We start from the raw sequence: 7,302 nt of genomic DNA on the forward strand, positions 1-7,302 counted from the left end.
AATTAGAAAATGCCTAAGGACCTAGATATTAATTATCCAATGGACCAAAATGATTATTTAACTAATTATAAACATATTGATAGTGGATTATGATGATTAATTCCACTTAGTTAAATTTATTATCAAAATATGTTTAATGATATCTTAATTAACTAATTAAGCATGGTTAATTAAACTAAGCTAAACTTAACCACAATATATATTAAATTAAGTGGAAAAAGATTAGAACATCATCTTTCTTAACAATTTGCATCATCCAACATTGAAGAATGAAAGAAAAATCTAACAACCATGCTTGACCCGGTCACTGGGTCCAAGCTATGAGATGCTTGATCATCGATTTAATAAATTTAAAACATCATGAAACATAACATCATTTAAATAAATAACATTTTAGTACATAATGTATTGCACAATCATTTTTGGGTCCTACACGAGCTTACAATTTTTTTTTTGTTAATCCGAGCTTGAATTGCAAAGTTTTGAAAATTTATGGCCGATGTCGCGACTTCATAATCTCCACATCGTGATGTCACCAACTCAGTAAGTCATGTAGTGACTTGGAACACCCCCACTTTGTGATATCATTCACTTTCGGCACCACGTTGTGACGTTGTGTAACACCTTGTTCCCAACCTGATCAACGAGTCCGGTTACAAAATATCACGTCATCTCCGAAACAAACTATGATCAATTTACAACTAAATTGTTTGACTAACATAACTAAAACAACCAAATATGCCTTCTTTAATCATACTTAAACATCTTAACATGTTTAATTACCTGACCTACAGAACGAGAATACAACTATAAATTTCTAGTTTAAAAATCTTAACAAGCGAACTTATGAAAAATTAACAATAATAGCTTTAATTTTTTTTGATTCGATTTCTCTTCGTTGTAAATAATATACTTTTTTTTTGTAGTTAAGGTGGAGAACTGAACCAAGAATTCTCTTTCTTTATCATCAATTGAATCACTATTCGCGACCCAGGATTCTATTTTCTCATCAATCCAATCACCGCTCGCGTTTTTTTTCTTGTTAATGAATAGATCTCTTCACTTGTATGACTTAGATGTCTCGTATTTCTCAAAAAAATAATTCGATTGATGGGATTTGGTATGATACTTATGAGATTGATGATATCGATGATATTGATATTCAAATATTTCTTCTTAGAACGTGTTGATCTGACCTCATAAGTGGGACCATCACCCCATAACATGTTACCGCCAAAAGCAAAACCCCTTTTTTTTTACCACTGCACAAAGAAAATATTTTGTTACGAATGAACAAGATATTGAGAAATTGTCCATACGTAAAATCATAATTATGGATACAAGCCTTTTCCACATAAAAAGGGAATCTTTTGTTACCATTGATCAAGAATTTCAGTTTTTGAGAAGTATTATGATCATCCAATAAGAAAGGTTTCAATTTTTTCAAATGGACGATTTGAAGAATTATTGATTCTAACAACTGATTGCAAAGTTGATCATTGACCTTTCAATTCATAGATGTGGATATCAGACCTATGAATAGGGATATTCTCAAAACTCACAAAGAAAAAACGAAGTGAGTTAGACAAAAAGAGAAGCAACTTGGACAAAAAGAGAAGTAACTTAGACAAAAAGAAACGAAGTGACTTAGACAAATCTTTTTTTGTCAATAACCTCAGACCAATCAATCGAATATTGATTAATATGTAATCGATTGAACACTACTTGAAAACGGCTTTTCTGCTCAGAAACGAAATGTTCCAAATGCTCTTGAAAATTCTTGCTTCCATTAGACCATTTGCATCTATATGCATTAGGATCCCTATTCATGGATCTCTCAGTCCGAGAAATCAAAATAAGAGGATCAAACCATTTCTTCTAACTCTTTTTCAAATGGTTCATACTTAGTTACAAAAAAATTCTAACGTTGAGGCTCAACCTCTAGTTCGCTCCACTATATGCATGTTATAGTTAAGAACACAAGTTCGCCTAAGCTTGAACGAAATCTGGCTTGATCCCTCTTCATCTCCTTAAATAAACCATTATACTTGGAAGAACACACACACACACACACACACACACACAAAAAAAGTTCAATTGAACTTAGTGAGCTATTAATATAACATACCCTTTATGAATTTAAAAGTTAGAACTTCATGGGCCTAGTCTCTTGCTTGAATCACTTGTACAAGTATAGTCCGTACATCTTCTTGGCGTATTTTTATCGTCCCTTGCATTGTCTCAACTTGAGAATTGTATACTTTATGCATTGTCACAATCCCAATTTACATTTCTCGTACTATAGGATACAATGTGAATTGATTTTGCTTACCCATTTGTCCTGATTTCATACAAGATGAATTATTACCTCTTTTTCCAGTAGAATATATTCGAATTGCCTTAGCCATTGTTATCATTATGGATTAACGTACGACAGATTGATTCTAGAGAACTCATGTATGGAGATTCACACTTGGAGAATTTTTACATACAAATTTACACATAAGGTCTTACATATGCAGACTCAAGCTTGGCGGATACAAACTTGCAGACCATACTTGAAATCTTTTATATGCGGAATCATAATCATAGATTCGTTTATGTGATTTCTTGCTTATGAACTCATTCTTAAATGATAATCACTGCAATACTCTTATTTGACAAATAGTCATTGCGGACTCTCAATTTAAAGATAGTCATTGGCTAACTCTTACATAAAAGAAGATCTTTGCAGGTTTTGGCTTAAGAAAAATAATTTTATACGAACTCTCATAGCTTGAACATAAGGACAAGTCCATGCAATCACTTGCTTGGATAATATTCCATACTGATTTTTGTGAAAGATAGTCTCTATGAACTCTTAAACCTGAAACATGAATATAAGATCAATAGATTGTTATAGCTTGAATTATAAAGATAAATCCAGCGGATTGTCATACATACAAATTCATATAAAAGATTCAGGGATGCAAACTCATATATTGTTGACTCATACATGTGGATCCATAGACGAATATTTACATATAGATGTAGATTCATATATGTGAACTGTTTCGTGGACTTTCACATGGAGAAATTCCACGTATAACTTTGTCATAAGGCTTAGAGAACAAGTCTAGCGGACTGTTGTAATTCGAATCATGAGTTAAGTCCAATAGACTACCTTATATTGTGTGTGCCCATGGTTATGAGACTTGCTTACATACTTGAGGCTTCAAGCCTTAGACTCCGTAGAGTTTAATACTTGAAATAACCCACGTAGGTTTATTATATGCATGTGCGCATATATCTCAATACAATCCAACTGAACCTCCATAAAAACAATATCATGTGGCACAGAGTGCACAACATGACATTTTTTCATCTTTCATCTACCATTACATCCCTTCATACTCTGCATACCATTCATTTTCACGATTGACATATAACAAGCATTCAACTAAGCATACTACTAATGACACAACACAAATCATACCAAACATATAACCTATTTGACCATTTCAATGATAACCTCTTCAGTATTTACTTTACTAGTGACATCTTGTAACACCTTGGACTTGGCGAGTTTTGAGTTTGGGCTGACAAGTTGGGGAAAAATAGATTGGCATAGTCCTACTCATCTAATTGGAGCTTTGGTACGACAATAGGGCGTAAAGAGGCCATGGTAGGACTCGAGGGTTTAGGCTATTTTGCGCTTAATGTATGAATGTATGGAAGGGGCTGACAACCATGACAAGGGATTCTCAGTTCTTATGAACGTCGCCCGGATAGGTCACACTAGCTTGTCTAGATAAAGTATAAATTGCGTGCTAACCAGAATGTTAAGTTTAAAAGGCAAGTCTAATCACGAGTATGAAACGATATTGGATTCTGGTATACGTTTCCTACAACTGTAAATCACTAGCTAAAGAAGCCTTAGAATGTATGACACTATTAAAGCCCTATGGTAAGAACCAAAATTTTTATTTAAGAAACTTCTATAGGAAAGAAAGTCATCTCCTCTTTTACTTATAGACACCCTTTTTATCTTCATATAGAGGTTGATGAAGGGATTCTCTTACCGCATTAAGGATAAGAATTTAATTCATAAGTAGGGGTCATCTTTCATCAAGGTAAGTATTTCGATCCCTCATGTGAATTTGAGAAAATAGTAAGTCTATTACATGCATGAAAATAAGACTTTGTATGATGTCATCTGGGTTTGAGATGAAGGAAAAAGAGGTAGTTAACCAGTTTGTTAATATTAATCTTCTGTTTTATAAGCAATGGTCACTGCTATATGTTGGAAGACCTTTAAAGCAAAGGCATAAGTTGTTGTTTGAAGGTTTCAGGTGAGTACTTCGTGAACTCCTTATGAACACATTAAGTGTTTCTACTTATCTATTGCATGTATGTTTAAATGCTTATTTTGTCTCTGATAAATGGCCTTTTGTGCAATGGAAATGTGTATAATACATGTGTGATAATCCTTGTGAAAGATCTGTGCTTGATGGGCTCGAGTGTGATGCCTAAGTAGCAACGTGCATCTAATATGTAAAGGAAGTATGAAAATGATGAATATGTAAGAAAGCATTAGCTGAATGATAAGTCTCTGTTTTGCTGAAGAGTATGTGCATGCACGAGTGTGCTTGAAACATGACTATCTTTGCATAATGAGTCTCAATTGCATGTCTGGAAATGTAAACACATCTGCATGTTGAAGTCTTGTACAATGACTTGTTCAAGCATGAGTCTGCATTTTGAGTCTACTTGTGTGTGAGTTTGTCGGAACATTAAACATGAATTCTGATATGGAAGTCCACGACCATGGCAAGTGAAGACCATATAGTGTTAGACCTAGTTTGGGTCTATGGTATCATATGGGGAAATGAAGACAACATAGTGTAAGACCTAGTTTGGGACTATGGCATCATGTGGAGAAAAAATGAAAAAGATGGTTGGGTGAGTACCAGGTGATAAAGGGCAAACCTCATGACGATGAGTTTAGGCAAATCCCTATCGTCAAAAACACCATTACCTAAAAGTGATGCCTTTATGGCTGAATCTATTATATGTAAGCCTTTCTGGCTGTTCTTTGTTACATGTGAGCCCTTGTGGCAAAATCGTCAAGAGAAGCCATTGCGGTTGATTTTGTTAAAGGTATATTTGAGGCGAAGTCTATTTTAGGAGGACATCTTTGTGGCTATCTAATGTTATATGGATGCCTTTATGGTTATCTATCTATATGGACGCTTCTATAGCTATCTTTTGTGTGTGTGTGTTTGGACACCTTTGTGGCTATCTATCTATTGTGCAAGGATGCCTCTGAGGCTATCTATGAAAAATGAAGTATTCGCCTCCATTTAGTAATCTAAGTAAATGCCTATGTAAGAACCATATGGTAACAACGCCAATTGGGCAGACTCTGAAAAAGCTAACCTGAACCCCACAGTGAAGTTCTTGTGACTGAAAAGTATAAGAAGAAAGCTTCTAAAGAGAAATCAAGTAAAGATGGAGATATCTCACTAAGTTCTATCAAACTTACCCCTATGTGTTTGATGTTTCAGGTGGAAACACATCTGGAGGGGCAACGTCAGGGCTGCACCAAAAAAATGGCGAATGGGTACTTATGCATACATAGAAAATCTATTTGGAAGTGATCAAGCCTTAGAAGTCACATATCTAAATCAGTAAAATCATTATGTGAGCCCTGAGTCGCATACACGATGGGTTAACCATACAAGGCCAGCTAGTGTCATAGACTTAAGATGTTTTGAGGAGAGTCATGTCGAATAATTTTGTATATATGTTCAGTTGTAATACTCCGCCAATTATAAGACGTGATAAGTGTTATAAGAACTCTTGGTATACTCGGTCTTGAGTTAATAAATATGATAAATTAAAAGGGAATGTATTATTCAAAATAAATATGTTAGTAGGTGTCAAACGATACAAGTCTGAAATTTTAGTACTAACACCCAAGATTTGGATCCGGTCTATCGGGGCATGTTGAGGGTGTTACATGTTTGGTATTGGAGCCTAAGTTTAGGCGGTTCTCGAACCATGAAGAGAAAGGAGCCTTGTTTGCATAGTGCGCCGAGCCAGGTAGAACCCTCAGGTATGTTAAAGTTTCTTTTTCTATTGTGATGATAATATGAGTCCAATGTATAATAAAGACAGATAAGTGATGATCAAAAAAAATTGTTTTATAGATAAAGGCAAGGGCTATACAATGAAAAACAAAACACATAAGGAAGGTAAATTCTTCACTCCTCATCAGACCGATCATTGGTTGTAGTTGAGACTTCACCCATAGGAGGAGTGCTATCTGGAACCTGGTCCCTTAGTGCCAAGTCCTTGTCGGAATGCTCCACTACTTACTTCCATTTCCCTTGAAAGGCCTCCTAGCCTTTACCTTCTGGTTGGTAGACGTCGAAATCAATTGAATTCAAGGAAATACTCTTAAGCCTGTTAAAGTCTACCTTACTAAGGTTTAACGGGCTTCCAGCCACTTGGGAGTGCATAATTATTTTTCTTCTCCATTCGGGTAAGGCTTGAACAAGATTCTTTTGGGTATCCTCTTGGTATTTTTTCAGAACCTCAGCATGATATTGATGTTGGCATTCTACGACTACTTGATGACTCTCTTTTAGAGCCTTGAAATTTTCCTCTGAAGTAAACTTCTCATTCTCTGAGGAAGTGACCTTTTCCTTTAACTGAGTGATTTTTGTAATGCCCCTAACCTATCTCCGTTATCGAATTAGAGTTACGGAGTGTTTCTGAGAAGAACAGAACATTTCACTTCATTTTAGAATAATTGTACAAATAATTTATAACATATAACAAGTAGATCAATTCATGGTATAAATACACCTATGGGCCTTAAAATGGGCCTACGAGGCCCTAAAAATAGTTTAATGATGATTTGAGATCAAATCGGAATAAAACAAAAAATTTCAAAAAAACTTAAAAGTTTGAAAAAAGGGGTCACATGGTCGTGTGACTAAGACCAGACCGTGTGGACATTCGAATTCTAGACACATGGCCATGTCGTAGGTCATGCGCCAAATCGTGTGTGTATTCGAGGTTGGCTTACACGGCCGTGTCGCAGGCCATATGTTAGACCGTGTAACAATCTATTTTGGTTCACACGGTCGTGTCGTGGGCTGTGTGCTAGGCTGTGTGGATACTGCATCTAAAATCAATAATTACACACGGTCGTGCATGGTGACCATGTGTGGCACATGACCATGTGAAAGCCCGTGTCCCATGCCGTGTGCACCATTTTTGACCCCTAAACGAAGTAATCTCATACACCTTCCT

The sequence above is a fragment of the Gossypium raimondii genome, chromosome 11 (genome assembly GCF_025698545.1).
Source record: "Gossypium raimondii isolate GPD5lz chromosome 11, ASM2569854v1, whole genome shotgun sequence".
Classification (NCBI taxonomy): Eukaryota; Viridiplantae; Streptophyta; class Magnoliopsida; order Malvales; family Malvaceae; genus Gossypium; species Gossypium raimondii.